The 19994-nt window shown below is 37.5% G+C and overlaps 1 protein-coding gene and 1 pseudogene across 6 annotated transcripts in view; both read right to left on the reverse strand.

The window, feature by feature from the left end:
- The window catches only part of AIG1 (androgen induced 1), a 203621-nt gene that overhangs the window by 159056 nt on the left and 24571 nt on the right, over window positions 1-19994 (reverse strand). The window lies entirely within an intron of this gene.
- On the reverse strand, window positions 5888-6003 carry LOC120607980 (uncharacterized; annotated as a pseudogene).

A 19994-nucleotide genomic window follows, 5' to 3' on the forward strand; every position in this document is an offset into this window, starting at 1 on the left:
TTCAAGTTTCCTTGTTGGCTCTTTGCCAATGCCACTCTCAGCTGCTTGCATCTGCTCTCCAGTCCTCATACCTGTCCCCCTACATCTTCGAATCTAACAACAGAATATCAAATCCTTTTCATGCTTCAGATCTCTTTACCATTCCCTCCTGTTTTCCTCTTCTGCCATCGGCCTATAAAAGCTTTCTGCCTTTAAGGCCTCGTGTGATATGATCAGATGCACATGGATAATGTCCCTTTCTCAAGGTCAACTGTGCCGTATATCATAATACAATTAGATGGATTACAACTCATTAACGCACAGGTTCCCAGGATTAGAGAAGGGCATCTTTGGGGGTCGATTTAGAAATTCTATCACAGCTAATAAGCCAATAGTGAAAATAAAATGTAATACTAACAAGATCAGGTAATCCCAAAGAAGTCAGAAATTGAGAAAAAGAAACAAAGAATAGATGAGACAAAAAATACAATATCAGACTAACCCAACAATGCATATAATTACATTAAATGCAAATGGTTTAAACTCTCCAATTAACAGTCAGAGACTGACAGATTGCATTTTAAAATCGAATGAGCAAAAAGCACTTTCAGTATAAAGATACAGGTTTGTTAAAGGTAAATAGATACAAACGCTAAACATAGTGTAAGCTGGAATAGTCATATTATCAAATCTAGATATCATGTATTTAGCAACCGTAGATCCCACTTAGAGGTTAGACTCCTCTAAGCATATTCACATCCGCAGCACAGCATCCAGTCATTTCATAGTCTGCATTTCTGCATTAGTAGTTTACTAAGTGCTTGGTGCATATTAGTTAATCAATATATAGTTGTTAAATCAGTGGTGTGTTTAATACAGTGTTCAAAAGGACTCATACTAATATTGATAGTTTAAAATCTTTAAGCCTATAAAAGTGTTGAGTGGCTCTTAGTGTCAGCGAGGCGCGGTGAGAACACCCGAGGGGGAGTTTTCTGTCCTTATTCGCAGATGAGAATGGAGTCTCTGGAAAGATCCTGCGGTCCTCTCGCCGAGCTGCCGCTGGAACGTGGCCTGGTTCCACCGACTGCTTTGTGAAGCGTATCCAGATGCCTCCTTTAGATGACTCTTCTCCTCGCTACTTAACATATTGAAAGCAATTATGTGATGCCATAATGAATGTTGCAGACAAGCTTTCCTTTCCAAAGCTACGGAATAGCAGCTTTGGAAAGGAAATATTCCAAAGTGTAGAATAGCCATATTAATATCAAAGAGTAGATTTCAAGGTAAGGCATATTACCAAAAATAAAGAGGAACATTTCATAACGATAAAGGGTCAATTCATTCAGAAAGCATAATGATCCTCAACGTGTAAGTACCTAATAGCAGAGCTTCAATGTAGAAGAAACAAAAACTGATTTAACAAGGGACTAAATTACTCAATAAATGTTAAATACATGATTCACTGATTGTTGGGACACATGCGTTACTGAAGATTTCAAAGGAAAGGAAAGGGGGGAAATCTTAAAATGCGAAAAAGGAAGGGATAGACAGAACCTCATATTCTAGAATAGGAAAACAAAATAATTTCTGCACATATAAATGTAATAGTGTAAACATTTTGCCAATATAAGCTTAATAGTACTATGAAGTCTTATACTTTTCAACAGTTGATGCATGTTCTTATCTAATGGAGTCATCTACCACAGCCGTCCCCTCATTATTACCTGATGGCTACCTTGTCACTGCACACCTCTCCACTAGCTCTTTCTTGCTTGTGACTACAGTATGCCCCCCACCTTGCCCAAACTGCTGTGGAAGACTTCCTCAAAGTGAGCATGCGAGGTCAGGAAAAAGAAGAATCACAAAATGATTTTCTCCTAATTTCCAAACAGGATACAGAGAGGGAATTTTAGGTTTTGTTCGTTTGTGTGTGTGTGTGTGTGTGTGTGTGTTTTCCCCAAGCTCATGCTGATTAATCCTCAAAATGTAATCCTTAAAAATTTTGGAACAGTTTACCATACCCTAGGAAGAAGCATGAATTGATTTTTGATTATTTGCTCACTTAAGAAATAGTTAGCCGAGACTGTTAAAAGACTTTCAGTTTCTGCTACTTTATTAGAATTGGATCTGAGCTGACACCTAAAAATCAGATTAAAGATATTTTATTTGTGTTTTTCTATTGCCCATAGGTGTCATGTTGTCTACTGCAACTTAAAATTCATTAAAATGACTGTTAAAAAGGTAAAGGTTATATGGGGATGCACAAGTGAATCTTAAGTAGGATTACCTTGAAGTATTACTCAGCTCCAGCCATTCTGCAGAGCTGGCATTTCCAAACCATCAACTCAGCATGACACACACGTACACCATCTGGCTTTGAGTTCTTAGCAGGTTGGTTGCTCTTATCGTTTTGTGTCATATGCAGAAATGAAGTGGTCAAATGTATCATTTCTCTCCAAGAAATATAAATAGTAATTTATCAGAATGAAAAAATAATCCCAGGATCTGCAGTCACTCTAGCATTCTAGCTTTTGTTTCTCTACAATGTTCTCTACTAATTACTTCTTTCTGCATCTTTTCTCTACCCCCTCAACTCTCCCTGTCAGGAAACCATAGTTTCTTTTACTGAGTCATTTTAAGTAAAGGACTCATTTCCACAAGTATAGAAATGTATCCAAATTTCATTCATGTCCTTATCTGTTTTACAGATGAATGTTTTCATTAAATTAATTTACTATTACTTTCTTCTTTTTCCTCTGAAATATACTAAACTATTACAAATCTGTTTGTACTATAGGGCAAATTCATTAGACTTCAACCATTTATTCTCAAACATATATGATGAAGTTTATCCAGAATAGGTTTTTTATTTCATTAGATCCTCAATTATATGTAATTGCACCAAAGCTATAGTCATGTCATTACTTTAATTAGTTGGTAATTTTTACATTTCTGCCTCATTGGCCAAACTCAGGCAAGAACCATGAATGCACCAAAGCAAGAAAAGCAGCACATGAAATTGGGAATGGGATCATTATTTATAGACATTTTAAAAGATCGAAGTACTGGTATCTTGACCGTTGGGGGCAAGATTTTCAATGACTTCTTTTATGGTGTACCACACTCTGCTTATATTGTATTTTCATAAAAGTAACATAAAGAGTACCATAATATTTGTGCTGAAGATTTTGCTTGTTTTAAAGTCACTTTTAGACATACAGGCAGAAGAAACAAGAAGAGAAAACTCTGAGGAGCAGCAATGAAACTGAATTTATGTGGATCATGGAAATGAAAGGAAACCGGAGAGAACAGATGGGCAGAAGACAGGGAGACTTACAGGTGTCACAAGGGAAGGCCAGGAGGAGTCTTCTGTATGAGTACAAGAGCATTAATTAAAGGGAAGATGATAAAGAAATGAAAAATCTACCAAATTATTCTTCAATTAGGTATCAAAGTATCATGTAACCTTTAAGAAATCTGTATGTAATCCAGGAAAGAACAGTAAAACAGAAAGACAGATAAGGTAGACAGACAGATAATAAAGATAGCTTTAGGTAGATATCTATTTATTTAGACATCTATCTATCTAGTTAGATGACACATACACATATAACATATGTGGGGTGTGTGTGCATGTGTGCGTGTGCCTGTGTGTGTAATTTCTCCTACACAGGTTGAATAACACATTTGGAAAAGTGGTGCGAGCACGAGGCCTTCCGGCATCTCACCTATAGTCACATATCAGATGGCACTGTAAAGTAGAAAACATTATTTTGTTTTCAGTTCATAAAACTTTCAATGCAGTTCTTGCCAGAAACCATTCCATAGCAGTATCTGTTTTCAATGAAAAGTGAATTTGACTGAAGGAGTTAAAAAATATGTGGAAAGGATTCAAGAGCCATAAAATAGCAGTACCATAAAACACAATCTTCAAGGGATTCCCTTTCCATTCCACGCACATCTTACTTTTCAAAAGTGCACAGTTCCTTCTCCTCCTCCTCGAGTTCAAGAGTGAATGCCAAAAGTATTTCGACACCATGAGACAGTGACTCAGTATGAAATCAGATGAGTGGATTCTGCAAGGATTCCTTTGCATTTGTTTCCAGTGTCTGCCTTGTCTGAGACATATGAACGTCCCTAACAACTCACCAGTCACAGAGTCCATCTCAATTACAGTATGGAGTCCACCAGTTACTTGGAAGCTGGGATCAGTTACGTGTTTGAATGCTGTTCTGTAGAGAGATCAATACATGTAAAAGTACCACAGGCTCTCTCTGCCTCCTCCATCCATGGAGACTACACCCATCAGATACATCATCTGGTGAATTTTCCTCTGATGTGCTTGGAGAGTGTTAGCCTGAACAAGCCAATATGGTTCTCTCACTCTAATGACTATAACTCTTTTTTTCCTAAATCTGTCATTCGAGTGATGTGCTTTAAGCTGAGCATTTTCAAGAAATCTTCACCACAAATATTTTTGAAGAGATGGACTCACTGCATCGCCAAGCCCATGGTTTTCATAATGTGCTTTAGAATCCTTGTCCATGTACACAGACATCTGCCTCATTCTGCTCCATCTCATTACTGAAAATCGATGAGGTAAGCCGTAAGTCACCACTGGCAAGCAATCCATTCAGACAGGAAGAAAGAAAAATAAGCTTTTCAGTGAGAAATAACACACTTAGATAAGCAGCTTTGGAAAGGAAAGCTTGTCCACAACATTCATTACGGCATCACATAATTGCTTTCAATATGTTAAGTAGCGAGGAGAAGAGTCATCTAAAGGAGGCATCTGGATACGCTTCACAAAGCAGTCGGTGGAACCAGGCCACGTTCCAGCGGCAGCTCGGCGAGAGGACCGCAGGATCTTTCCAGAGACTCCATTCTCATCTGCGAATAAGGACAGAAAACTCCCCCTCGGGTGTTCTCACCGCGCCTCGCTGACACTAAGAGCCACTCAACACTTTTATAGGCTTAAAGATTTTAAACTATCAATATTAGTATGAGTCCTTTTGAACACTGTATTAAACACACCACTGATTTAACAACTATATATTGATTAACTAATATGCACCAAGCACTTAGTAAACTACTAATGCAGAAATGCAGACTATGAAATGACTGGATGCTGTGCTGCGGATGTGAATATGCTTAGAGGAGTCTAACCTCTAAGTGGGATCTACGGATGCTAAATACATGATATCTAGATTTAAGCACAATAATAGTGATAAACACTTACTGAAAGATATATCTTTAATGACACAAATCTGTACTGAAGTGTAAATTTCCTAACACTATAAAATTTTATACCACTAAATCTTTACGCATGATAACAATTAACTTCAGCAAAAGAAGACTTTAGTTCCAAACATCATAATATATTTGTCTTGTCCCCTATGGTACAGACGAATGCAAATAATCTGGCTCTGAAATGTGTGTTACGTGCCAGTGAGTTGGCTTCGACTTCTGGCGACCCTATGAATGAGCGATGTCCACATGTCCCCCGTCCTCAGCAGCCCTGCTCAGCTCCTGCAGACTCCTGCCTATGGCTTCTGTTATGGAGTCAGTCCATCTCATACTTGGTCTTCTTGCTGCCTTCTATTTTTCCCAGCATTATTGTCTTTTCCAAAGAACCCTGCCTTCCACGATGTGCCCGAATTAGGATAGCTTCAGTTTTGTCATTTGGCCTCCAGTGAAGTTTCAGGCTTAATTAATTTGTTTGTCTTTCTGGTGGTCTGGGCCAGTGGTAGAGCTCTCCTCTAACACTGTATTTCAAATGAATCAATGTTTTTTCCTATCAGCCTTCTTCACTGTCCAACTTTCGCACCCATACTGGGACTACGAGGTTGTGGATGACCTTGGCCTCGGTCTCTAATGACACATCTCTGCTCTGTTTTTTTTTTTTTTGCCTACACAGCACCTGGTCTTCCTAGGTGGTCTCCCATCCAAGTACTAACCAGGACCGACCCTGCTTAGCTTCCAAGATCAGATATTGGGCTTGTTCAGGGTGACATGGCCGTAGACTATGGACCATGGCTCCACTGGGGCGCGAACCCAGGTCCTTCTGCATGTAAAGCAGCCGTGCTAACCGCTACAGTATGAAACCACGTCCCACATCTCTGCTCTTGATGATCTTCCCTAATTCTTCCATTACTGCCCTTCCGAGTCTCTGCTTTCTCTTGATTTCTTGGCTGCTGTCTCCATGTGAATTCATGACTAAACCAAGGTAAGCACAATCTTTAATAATTTTATTTTTTATTGTCTATGTTAAAGTTGTGCATTTCTTCTGTAGGCATAATTTCTGTGTTCTCCAGGTTCAAATACAGTTGTACTTTGGCATTTTCTGGAACTTACAAACTTCTATTACATTTCTTTACATTTTTAAAAATTTACTTAATTCTTTTAAACACTATACTAGGAATGGGTACTTCCAGGTGGGTACAATCTTCAGAGATGTAATTTGGACATATGAATCAAAAGTCTTGAAAATACTTTTAGTAAGGCATCTTGTTTGGTCACAAAAACTTATGGACAAGAATGTTTGTTTCACTGGAGTTTACACTATAAACAATCCAGAAATAGTTAAAGTGACCAAAATGGCATATTTAAATCTTGAGGGAATGGTAGAATGTTACATATCCATGAAACATCATGTCTTTAAATAATAGTTTACAACTTGAGAAAATGCTTATAAAATCAAGTGTAAAAAAACCACTGGAAAGATGAAGAAGTGGATCCTAAAGCAAACTGAGCCTGAAATGGAAGTCAAATGACAAAACAGAAACTGTCCTACTTCGGGCACATCCTGAGAAAGAGGGGTTCTTTGGAAAAGACAACAATGTTAGGAAAAATAGAAGGCAGCAGGAAAAGAGGAAGACCAAATATGAGATGGACTGACTCCATAACAGCCATGGGCAGGAGTCTACAGGAGCTGAGCAGGGCTGCTGAGGACAGGACATGTGGACATCACTCATTCATAGGGTCATCAGGAGTTGGAGCCGACTCAATGACACATAACATGCATGTAGGTATAGCATGATACTATGTTCCAGGATCTGTAAGCTGACATCCACCGGAAATTTTATCATAGTTTAACTTACTTTTTCAGGTAGAAAAATATACTTTTACAACCTGAGCATTTTATTCAAATTGTAACTCACTATGTCTAATGGTTAATAAAATAAAAATAGCGCTGGCCTCATATTTGCTCATATTTTCTTTCTCTCCCTGACACCACTCCCGTCTGTGCATTTTCTTTCCCATCTAGATATAGAAATGAGAGAAGTTTTTTTCCATTCATATTTCTGAGAACTTGTTGAAAAGTTGCAGCTAAAACAGCAAGCTAAATCATAAACTAATTATGTCAAAGGTTCTTACAGTGCTTCCCCTTAGGAATTACCTAGCATTGTTTTAAACTAGTCATGCTGTTTTTCAGGAAGAACAAAAAGCATTAAATTTATTATCTATAAGATTTCTAAAAACACACAATGTGTTTTGATAGCTCAACTTAAAGATATACTTTTCTACTAACTTTCCTGCATTTAGGGCCATGAAATGGTTAAAACAGTTATCCATGTGTTTGGGTTAGTTGTCAGGTTTGGGATTTTGTTTGTAATCAGATTAGGTTAAGAAAATGTTTACAGTATTTCTCTATTTTAAGAAAACTGACAGAATCAAATCGTCATTCTAGCATTTCTCAGAGTGTGAGGGACATACCTACTGAAACAGCTTTGGGTGAAAAAAATCTAAAAAATAATTTTAAATTGTAGCTACCTGTAGCCTGGACTAATTTCAGGAAGGGAATTGTAGATATGTTAATAGATGTGGAAACATATAGGGCAGAACCTGCTTCTCCGACATCTCTTTCTATACTCTGATATTTATGTTCTCACCATTACGAACCACTAACATTTTTCCATAGGCAGAAGACTAGTTCATATATCTGTGTTTTGCAAATGCTTTTACCCCAACCTGGCACGCTTTTCTAATTCACATTCACCTAGCCCACTATCACTCATCCTTTCAGACCCAGCTACACTCTCTTCTTGACAAAGCACAGTTGAATTGTCCATATGTATCTTATTGCTAAGATTTTATATCCTATAGTCCTCTAACCCTGCATTTACGTCATTGTACTTTGGTGTTTTGTTTCTGTCTGTCCACCCTAAAAGACTATGAGCTTCGTGAAGAAGAGCATAAGGCTCTAGTCATCTTTATGTTCTTAGGTCCAGTTTACCTGCTTGAGTATTAAGTTGCCCTTGGGAAACTCAGAACTTCAGTTTCTTCTTCTGTCAAATGGTCATAAGAATATGTGCCATACAGATTTACTGTATTACATGAGATATTATAGGTGGAAGCACCTGGAACCTTGGCTCTGAGTTAATGTTAACTTGAATCTGAATCATTCCAGGCATCACTACAGCACACATCCCAATAATAAATCAGCATTTAGCAAAATGCCTAGGATGGAGATCCTCAATAAATGATCATCAAATGAATAAATATAAGGAACATAAACCAAAGTGTATAGACCAGCGGTTCTTTGAGTTATAGGAACTTTAAGGATATGATGAAATCTATGGCCTTTCTCCCCATGTGCACACATTTTGTGAAGAATTTTGTAAAGAATTTTGTGAGGAAATTTTTAGGGGTTCTCCAAATCCCCTGAAGCCCGCTCATGGTCTCTTGAGTCTACAGGAACTGGTATGGGTCCCTACTGTAGACCATCCTGTGTAAAGACTATATTACCTTGGTCCAGAGAAATCTGGCTTCCTTCTCTGACTGCCACAGTGTCAATTCATCCTAAACTGCTTAATGTTCTGGGTGTCACTCTCCAGCCTGGTAGAATAGCTATGGGAAATCTCTCAACCACGAGGTGTCCTCTCCTGGGATGTGAATAGAGGGAAACCAAAATGTAATGATCCCGCTTTGCTGGACTGTTTTCTGGGATTTAACATTATATCTGAAAAAGATCTAGATGGAAACTTTCGAGGCTTTAGATTCTTCTTATTCACCATAAAACCAAACATTTATAGACATAGTCAGGATGGACTTATGTTTCAGTTAGAGCCAGCATCGTTGTCAGAGGACTCCTGATTCTTGCAAGTCTCAACTAAACCTAATGTATGTATCAATTTCTCCAACCAAAAAATGGCTTAACGCACCTACCTCTCCAACCAAGCCACACAATATCTGCATGTTCAGGTATCGTTTGCAAATATTTTAGCTCTCGTACAGTTCTCTGCATCTGGAGTTCTGAGAAAACATTCTCTGGAGAACAACTGGTAAAGCTGGCTACGGGGTTGCCAGTCATTTTCCTGGAGATAATCTTTACTCGGAAGATAATTTCTCCACACATCATTTCTCTAGAGATCCCTTGTAAACACTTAAGCAGAACACTCTTAGACCCAGAATCAGGTGTGCATCTTCCAAATGTTTTATAAATACTTGTCATATGGCACTCATCAAATTGCACAGTAATTATCTGTTCATGTTTCTGTTTCACCTTCTACACTGTGAGAGCAACGTAGGCAGAGATGATATCTTATTCATCTTTGTATCCCTAGAGCCTAGCGCAGTGCCCTTTCATAAAAACAACCACAGAGGGAGAATACGAACGTGAAAGGCATGCTCCTTACCTTCAAGAAGTTCAGAATGGGGTGATCAAAATAAACAAACACTTACAATGCAATATAATATAATCTAGACTAGTGGGAAAGGATGAGAAAAGGTCTCCCCTAGAGTGAGTCCCTTCTGAGCTGAGTTCTAGAGGATGAACAAGAGGCAGTCCCTAGAGAAGGGTGGTGGACAAGGAGGGCAGTGTGCCTGTTCTGTGCAGGAGCAGCAGCCTTCTGAAGGGAAGGCAGAGTGATGAGAGAAAGTGCAAGCAGCTCTAAAGAATAGGCACATAAGGTGGAAAGGGGGTAATGTCAAGAAATGAGACTGGAGAAGCAGAGGGGCTCTGATATGATTAGGTTTAGAAAACTATGGTAAGGTGTTTAAAGAAAAAGGAGAATGCTAAAGGAAAAATAGGACGATGATACAGTTGTAAACAGAGGAGTAGCACATATTGCGAAGATCACCCTAAAAACAGATAATGGATTGAAGCACGACAATACTGAAGGTTGAGGGGTCAGTGAGGAGGCTGTTTAAGAAGGCCAGGTGTGAGAAGATGTGGAAACGAAAAAAAGCTTTTTTTTTCAGCAACAATAAAAAAGGCAGCAGATACAGAGAGGAAGACCGAGACCGAAGCGATACTAAGGCTATTTGGGAGGAAGATGAGCCAAGATGTCATCCAGGCTCAGGGCGGATGAAGGAGTAAGAAGCGCCAAGAACCACTCCAAGGTTTCAGGCCCATTGAAAGGCCTTCACTGAGACACAGGGCATGCTTAAACATTTCCTCTTGGTAAGCATTAAGTTTAAGGTGCCACTGGGGCACTTAAATGGAGAAGTCCAACATGTAGTTGGACGTATCTATAGTGTAGAATAGTTCGCAAACACCCTTCAAAAACATCAGAATACTTATCAACGAGGCCCAGGGCGTGAATGAGTTCCACCAGCATGGGAGCTCGCGACAAGAAAAAAATGAGTCTGAAGCTGGTCGAATGCAGACTGCTTGGCCATGACGAAAGAATTCCAAGGAGAGGGAATATTTCAAGAACCTCAAATAATGAAAAGAAGTTGGAGAAGTGCTTTCACGGACCTGACAATGAGGAGGTCTTTGTGTCCTGACGATAAGAACAGTTTCAATGGACTTTCGTAGTCAAGAGCCAGTGTGAGAAGTGAATTGGAGCTGAGACTCAGTAAGAAATATTCTTTCCCAGAGCATGACTGGGAAAGGAAAGAAAAATTGAGTTGTAATTAGAGGGAACTCGAAAAGATTTCAATTCTGAAACAGTATGCTCTCATTAACTCAGACATGATTTATTGAATTTTGAAGATTTTTTCTTTATTTAATGGGAAATATGCTTGATGGTAAATCCAACAAATGTATCCCTTATTCAGTCAGCTTGACAATATACTGATCATTAATTTTAAAACTTTTAATCTCTGGAAATTGATGAAGATAAGTCCAAAGCCTTAGGAAGGTAGGTCCAGGATAATCTATTTGTTTAGAATGGTCATTTGTTTCACATCAATGAATGTGCTTCAGATACTTAGAATACACCTTGGTTTCTTCATTCAACTATGCAATTACCCAAGGCTGTAAGTCGGTCTGCTTCTCAATATACTCTGTCATTCTTCCCACACACATCTGCTGCTTTTAAGGATATTTCAAAGAGTCCATCTGGAGAAGACATATGGCATCTCACCTATCTCAAACCGACAACAACAAAAAAAACCCCACACCTCCTCCTCAAGGTGCAAGGGCGCTTCCTCTCTTTAGTTTTAAAATAGAGTTTCTCTGTAATATTTTGTTTAAGGGTGTGAATCTAAAGTAAGATTTTGCTCCTAGGCAAGCTAGAAGCTGCTCTCTCCTAAAAAGAAGGCATGTTATTAGGAATGAAGCTAATGAAAGATGTACAAGACCACCACGAAAAAAGCACAAAACTTTACTGAGATAACATTAAAGAAGCCCTAAAGGAATGGAGAAATATACTATGCTCCTGGAAGGTACAATGTTGCAAAATGTGAATTCTCCCCTAATTGGTTATAGAGTTAATGTTATTTCAATAACCTAAATTTTTCTGGGTAAAATTTGGCAAGCTGCTTCTAAAATCAAATGGAAATGCAAAAGGCCAAGAGGAGTAAAAACAATACTGAAGAATAAAACTGAAGGACTTATACTATCAGATATCAAAATATAATTTATAACCATAGTAATTAAAAGCATGTGACATTCATTGGTCCATGGATTAAAAGACCAATGGAGCAGAATAGAGTCCAGACAAAGATCCACACATAACAGTCACCTGTTAAAGCCACCACTGCTATTCTTTGAGCTAAAGAATGAACATCCATATGACAAAAAATAATCTTTGACTCCTACTTCAAACCACACACAAAAATCACTACCAGATGAATCATAAATGTGAAAGATAAAATGATAAAACTTCCAGAATATAACATATGAGAATATCTTCATGAGCTTGGATTATGTAAATATTTCTTAAAAGGGCAAAATAAAGCATGTATACTAATTAAACAGATTAATAAACTGAATTTCACTGAAAGTAATAACTTTAATTGATCAAAAGATACCATCAGTGAAGATAAGCCATATATATATATACAAAAGATAAGCCATATATGTGTGTGTGTGTGTGTGTGTGTATAAAAGCCTCCTACAAATCAGAAAGAGACCACCCAAGTTTTTAAGATGGCAAAGGACTCTAACAGATACTTTATATAGTAATTAAAAGTCACATGCTTTTAATTACTATAGTTATAAATTATATTTTGATATCTGATAGTATAAGTCCTTCAGTTTTATTCTTCAGTATTGTTTTTACTCCTCTTGGCCTTTTGCATTTCCATTTGATTTTAGAATGGCTACTCAAATGGCTAACAAGCAAATAAAAATTTTAACTTCATTAATGACCAGAGAAATACAAATTCAAATCACAATGAAGTATTACTGCATACCCCTCAAAATAGCTAAATAAAAACAATAAAATAAAATAATCAGAAAAAACATTAGCACTAGAGAGCATTGGTGAGGATACAGAATAACTGGAACTCAAACACTGCTGGCGGGGATGTTAATTTTTAAAGCCACTCTAGAAAACATATCTACTGAGCTAAACATACGTTTGTCCTATAATCCAGCTATTCCACTCCTAGGCGGACATGCACATATACAAGCATGTTCAAAGATGCATTATTATTAATATCTTAAAACTGTAAATAACCGCAAAATGCATCAGCAATAGGATGGAAAGTAAAATTTAAAACAGACAATATGGAATACTACACAGCAATGGAAAAGAACAAAGTACAGCTACATGCAGCCATAGGAATGAACCTCACAAATACAATACTGACCAAAAGAAGCTAGAGACAGAACTAGTTGCATGAGTCCATTTCTATAGAATTTAAGAATAGGCAGTGCTAGTCTACAGAGACAGAAGTCATAAAAATGCTTATCTTTGAAGGGCTAATGACATGGTGGGAACACAGGGTAACTTCTGGGGTACTGGTATTTGCTATCTTGATTTTGGTGGTGGTTACACAGACGTGTTCTTTTTGTAAAAGTTTTTTTGAGCTACTCATGTATAATTTTGGGCATTTCTCAGTATGTCTGTTATGTTTAGAAAGTAAATGAGTGAATGAATGAATGAAGAAATAATTTATAAATAAATGGAACCGTAGGATGGAGTCAAGTGTATGGAATCATGGTATTCCACACTAACAGATCTGGATGGAGTCCAGGGGTTTAAAATACATTTCTAACAGTAAATATCTTCAAAAGTTAAATACTTATGTGTATACCACATATATTGTCTGTTTGAAACTGGCAAAGGCAAGTGCTAATATCCTCACATACAGTTAAAAGTGTAATTTTATACACTAGAATCAGATTCTGGGCCCCATCCAGCTGAAGTTGTTAAGTGAGAAGTCTCTGAACTGCAAACTGCCCTTCTGTTTGGGGAGGATTTTTATTCCTAGAAACAGAGGTTAAATCAGGGAAAAGGAAAAGCAATGAGTTCTATTACACTTGTTAAATTATCAAATAGACACCAGAACATTTGACCATTGTGTTCAGAAGATGTACCAAGTCTTTTTGCTTGGTTTTAGGTTTCTCAAAGTACTGTCATAAACTGAATACATGTTTCTTAAATGCTGTGTAGCAAGTGGGAAACCTTAAAGAAAATTTTACCTTACCATTTTTAGTAGAGTGTATCTGGAATGTTCTCAAAGCAGATTTGAGTCGAGGATCTCAAATTCATGCTCTTGTTACGGTAATCTCATACAGTTAACACAGGAGAGAAAAGTCGCCACAGTAAAATCAACAATAATTCAAGCGAATGAATTTTCAGAGGGAAGTTTTATGTAAAACCATTATGTCCATCATATATTTAACTGGACCAGAAATGTAATGGAAGTTTTTGTTGTTTCTCTCTGTGAGAAGAAACACAATCATACACAAAGCCACAGGAACCAAACACACAAAATATATTAATTTAAAACTGTTTCCATGGGTATCCTGGTAAATGGATATTTTAGGCTGATTTCCAAGCTTTCAGAAAAGACTTCTGACTTGGGGGTTCTGAGAACTATTACAGGAGACATCCCTTCCACCTCTTCCCTTGTCCTTCTAAGTCTTCTTATTCTCTTCATAGTCTCCAACAAAGCTCTCTCCCTTCTACTTTTCAACCACTTGGTACGAAGGCTAAAAACTCAAGTAAATAGAGGCTGAGGTTTCTACATATGGCCAGTTGGCATATTTTTGTTGTTTGCATTTGGGGAGGACAGTTTTCCAGTTTACTTTTTAAAAACTGCATTTTCACTTATAGTTGAAATTTATCTCGGTTCATTCATCTATTGATATAATTTTGTATAGCTAGTTTCCACAATCTACGTGACAGATGTCTGCATCTATGGGAATGTTTTGAATAAGCTAGCCCTTTGTTCTGTCTCAATAAATTGTCCACTTCTGTTCTTTATTTACTAAAGACACATCTCTATAATGAGTAGGCGTCTTTATATTAAAATGAATCACTATTTGTCTATCAATTTAAAAATTGGTTTTTTCCCCCCCTCAAGAAAAACAAACAAATGTTTGATACAACCTATACAAGCTTTATGGTAAATGATGGCTTTCTCAGAACAGTGATGTAAAAATTTCACTTTTCTGTAGATACTATGAAAATTGTTATGTTTACATTTATAATACAGAATGAAGGGCAGTAGTAGCATTAGTGGAGAAGATGTAATTAAGGGAAGCCACACTGCATCTAACCGAGTCAAAATTACTAAATTGAATAAGTTTGAGAATTGGGAGAAAAGATTATACGCTTTCTTAACTGAGAGATATTCAAATGTTTATAGGTAGAAACCAATGTATTTACTTATTTATTCAATAAATATTTTGGACACTGTGTGCTGGACACTGTGCGCTGGACACTGTGTGCTGGACACTGTGATGTTTTGAGGATTGAGAAATCACCAGGATGTAGTTCCTGACCGGAGTGAATGCATAGTGAACTGGAGGAGACAGATAAGAAACACAGTAAGACATGTATTAGTTTTCTAGTACCACAAACTGAATGTCTTAAATGACAGAAACATATTGTTAGACATCACAGTTCTGGAGGCTAGAAGACCAAGATCAAGGTATCAGCAGATTGGTTCCAAGGACTACGAGGGAAAATTTGTAACATGCTTCTTTTCCAGTTTCTGGTGGTTTCCTGACAATCTCTGGCATTCCTTGGCTTGTAGAAGCATCACCCCAATCTCTGCCTTTATCTTCACATGGCCTTCTCCCTGTGTGTGTCTCTTTTTATAAGGATACCAGACTCGTTGGATTAGGGGTCCACCCTATACCATTATAATCTCATCCTAACTACTTAGAGCTACAACAACCCTACTTCTAAGTAAGGTTTCATTCTTAAATACTGGGGTTTAGGATTCTGACCTAAGAATTTTGGGCGTGAGGTCACAATTCAATCCATAACAGTACAGAAAGAAAGACATTCAACCTCACCGTAATCATTCACCAGACTTTGGGGGAATCCTTGTAGAAAAGCTACCATTTCCTTAATGGCCTCCATTCCTACTACCCGTTTCCACAAGTCAGTCCCGTGTTCCCATCATCTGGAGTTGGCTGCCTGCACAGCTAAATCTCAGTGAATGCGAGCTACTGCACCGGCGTGTGAGTGACAGCTGTCTGAAGGTCCTTGCTTTCTACTTAAGTTCCAAATCAAAACCCTATGTCAGAATCAAACTACTGAAGTTTCAAAAAAAAAAAAAATCGAGAGCTCAGTATTACAGCCCCTCCCCTACAGAAAATGCTTTTTCCATTTCACTTCTGTTGCCAATTCTACGATAGAATTGTGCTTGTGGACACAATTTTTCTGGAGCTGTGGGGAAAATATTGATATTGTTCGACACTTTTTTCTCAGGAAAACCTACACTTCGTAATGTTTGCAGTCAGCTTGAGAAAGCATTCCAGCTATCAAACTCCTAGGCAAATATTTTAAGACTTAAGGATGTAAGTGATGTTAAAATTACAATACTTGACAGATTTCTGAACTTGACTTTTTTTCTTGGAAGGTCTGCGCTCTGTTTGCTCCCCCTATGTGAGTTCATCTGCAGCCCCGTCTTGAAGATTACTCACCCCTCTTTTCTGAAAGCCTCTCAGAGCTCTGCTTTGCCCCCTCAGTACCTGCCACTCTAACTCCTGTCTTGCACGTTCTCTCTTTGGTCAAATTCTTTTTGGCTTATCTGGCTTTCTTGGCCTGGGATGCTTCATTAACCACTTGTATTACCTTAGCTTGACCACACCCTTAGTATTCTGCTTTCTCCTTGGTCTGTACCATGTCGCTCTTATTTTAAACAAAATTTTGTAAAAATGTAGAAATGTGGCAATGACCTGAGAGGCACGGTGAGAATCCTATCTTAACTGCTCAAGATAGATGTCCCCACTTCTCGGGTTTAGTTCCAGGAGTATTAGCTATAGCTCTGGGACATACTCAGGATATTCTATGAATTCTATGATTTCTCTGATCCAGTACTGAAAAACAGAAACAAAAACAGAAGGGCTCACACCAGGGAAAGGCTAAGAGGTCTTTGGTGAGCCAAATGTCATACACTCAGAGGTCTTTAGAACTATAAAGTGCCCAGCTGAGACAAAGGACCACTATCCTTCTGGACCGATGGCATCACCAGGTTGAAAAGAGGCGCTCTCGGGGAAAAAAGAATCAATCCCTCCACTAAACTGACGTCAGAAAGAAGCTCCACCCTCACTCAGAATTAAAAGAGAGGCTGGAATCCTTTACTTACTACTGTGAAGAGATTAGAGTAATACAAGGCAAAGGCCATTATACAGTAGGCTGCACGCACTGTAATTTTTTAATGTTTGTATTTTTTTCAGTATCTTGTCTGTTTCCATGTAATGATTAGTTGTAAGACTCGTAAATAACAATAATAAAAAAAGTCCTAAAAAGTACTGGAAAGGCAACGCAGAGGATTCTCAGAAACCAGCATAGACCAACTTTCACCTCTGTATTTGCTTATCACATGGCTTTTGGGGAACACCTCTGGGGTTGATTAAAATAAAAACAGACATCTCTTTCCATTATCCCTACCACTATCATCACTACCAGCAGCAGCAGCAACAGAAACACTGTCTATTTCTTCCACTTAGGGCGGAAAAAGAAGGCAATATGCTTTAATGGGGCAAATACTTTCTAAATTCACTCAGAAGAATCCTGGCTAACAACTAAACCTCTTTCGAAGCCCTAGTCATTCTCTTTAGTGAACAATTACAGGGTTAGAATTTATCAAGGAGAAGGAGGTTCAGCAGCTCCCTTTAGAAAACTTCTGTATTTATCACTCCGACAATATTATCAATGATATCTCAGTGAGTTAAAACAGTGTGATGCTAACCACAGCCAGAGACTTCACCAGGCAAAGGCAGAATGGGAATATACATTCCGAAAAACAGTGTGGTTCCTAATGTGGGTGGACTTAATTTAGCTAATTGGTGTAACCTTAGAATCCAACAATGATAGCTCAGAGCAGAGTGTTCGATCCTTCATAAGATCCTGTACATTTCTCTTTCACTATACTTCCACATTGTTTTATAAGTGTTTGGGTCTGATGTCCCTTTAGACTGCAATATTTTTGAAGGCAGGGGCTTTTAATTTCTTATTGTATTGCCATAACATAACATAGTAGTACATAGCAGGTATTCATAAAGTGCTTGTTGAGTAATCAAGTAAATTAATTTTAAAAATGGCAATTTTTTCCATTGCCTTTGTGTTTATTTTAAATGTATAATTCAATGACACTTTCTGAAAGAACAGATTCACTGCTAATGATCTAAGACACATACGTATGCTAGATATTGGTGCCTAATGTGTACACAAATTTTTCATGACTCGGGTAGTATAAAAAATACAGTGTCGATCCAATGTATAAGGTTTTATTTGTTTCTTTTAGTTTGGTTTTGGCTTTGATGAAAAAAATAAATGACTACTTTGACATGTCTGTATCTGTCTCTCTGCTCATAAGTAACCTCTGTATTTTATCAAGTCAGATATCTGTTAATCGAACAAAAGTAAAGGTGTACGATAGTGATGAAAAATAGTATCAACCCTTATAATTTTATCTAGGACGCTTACATGGAGGGTTCAGAATGTTAAAATGAATGCAATGAATACTATCTCCCATTGCTTATGTTCTGTCTACGGTCTTTAAAAAAAAATCTGAAGAGTCCTGAAATAACGACATTTCCATTTCACATCTGCTGGCTGTTTTAAGTCATTCTTCCAACTGACAACGTTTGATCAGACATTAATTCAGGAGCCACAGTAGATGGTTTCTGTGGTGGTCATGTCAGACGAGCAGTTCTGGACTCTGTCTCCCCAATTTACAGGGCCCCGCCTCTCACACTGTCCCTCAACAGTTTTCAGCCCCTGCAGACTTCCACTCACTCCAAGCTCCATTCTACAAGGAATTCAGGCCCTTAAGGACGGTCTTTCTCTCCTCATCCCTTGGAACTTGCTCCTCTTTCCCATAACCACTAATTCTCCAGAAATTAGGCTAAGAGGGTAGAAGGCAAACAACGTGATTACCTAATTAGAGTAATTCACACAATGTTGTGAGTAATTGATAGGTATCACCCTTGCAGGCTACTTGTACTTTAATTGATGGAATGTGCTGGCCAGAATTTTTTTGAGCATGGGTTCAGTTGTCTCCCAGATGTCTCTACATGTGCCATCTCACTATTGACTTATTCCCTAAAATAGAAACCTGAAGAATAAAAGCCAGAAAACCTGTCATTTTTATAAACGTACCTACACCTGTTATTTTAAGCAATTTAACATCAGTATAAGTAAAAAGTCACAAAAAAAAATGATAAAAGCTTCTGACAAATGCATGCAAAGATATAAAATAAAATTCAAAGTTTTATAATAATAAAATAAATTAATTATTTCAGGCAATAAACTTTAAGTATGACCATATTATTGTATTTTCCATGAGCATCTTATAAAATCTTTATAGAGTATATGTATATATCTCTTGCCTTTTAAAACAAGGGGAATAAAGACAGCAGAATATTCAGGGAGCACTCTTAAAAATAGGCAGCTTTAACTAACATTTTTCATAATATTGATTCCTATTATTTCCTAAATCAATGCCTTTTAAAAATTATTTTGTAGATTAAAGTTACAGCCAAAATGTCAGTTTCTTCTTTTCTTGCTTTCTTTATGAAAAATAATTGATAGCACTTTTTATCCCAATCACACTGAGAAAAAAATACTAAAATCAAAAAAACGTTTCTTTTTAAGTTGGTTCAACTATACTGAAATCCGTTACAGAAGACACAATTCAAACAGAACTACTATCTGTGGTTTTAAGGGCTCTAGAAATCTGACTTGTGTTTTACTATGAAAGAATATAAAATATATTAAATCAAACTATGGTATAAAAAGAAATTTAAAAAATGAATAGCATCTCCTCATGAAATTAAATATTTGCAAATGGTTTTTCCTAAGCACTTAAAAGTAGTTATAGCTCTTCTAAAAATTCAAAGAACCAGCTTCAACTTAATGAGAAAACCTATACTTCCTGTAGTGTCGAAGATACATTTGAGATACTTCATCCCCCATTTCCTAAACTACAGGAACTTTGGAGATACTTTGTTGCTAGATAAAAAAAAAATTTCACTTTTATTAGGGAAAATTTTACTAGGTTAGAAGTTCTGAATGAGCAATAGTTCACATATATTAGAGAGGAATCACCTCTTTCCTTCCAAAGGCAAACTAAATACTCTAGACTCCCCTCTCTGTAGAGACCATCAGCTCACTCTGAAACAGTAAACACAATTAAAAAAACAAGACAGACTT

Source organism: Pteropus medius, unplaced genomic scaffold (genome assembly GCF_902729225.1).
Source record: "Pteropus medius unplaced genomic scaffold, Ma_sr-lr_union100, whole genome shotgun sequence".
NCBI classification, from domain to species: domain Eukaryota; kingdom Metazoa; phylum Chordata; class Mammalia; order Chiroptera; family Pteropodidae; genus Pteropus; species Pteropus medius.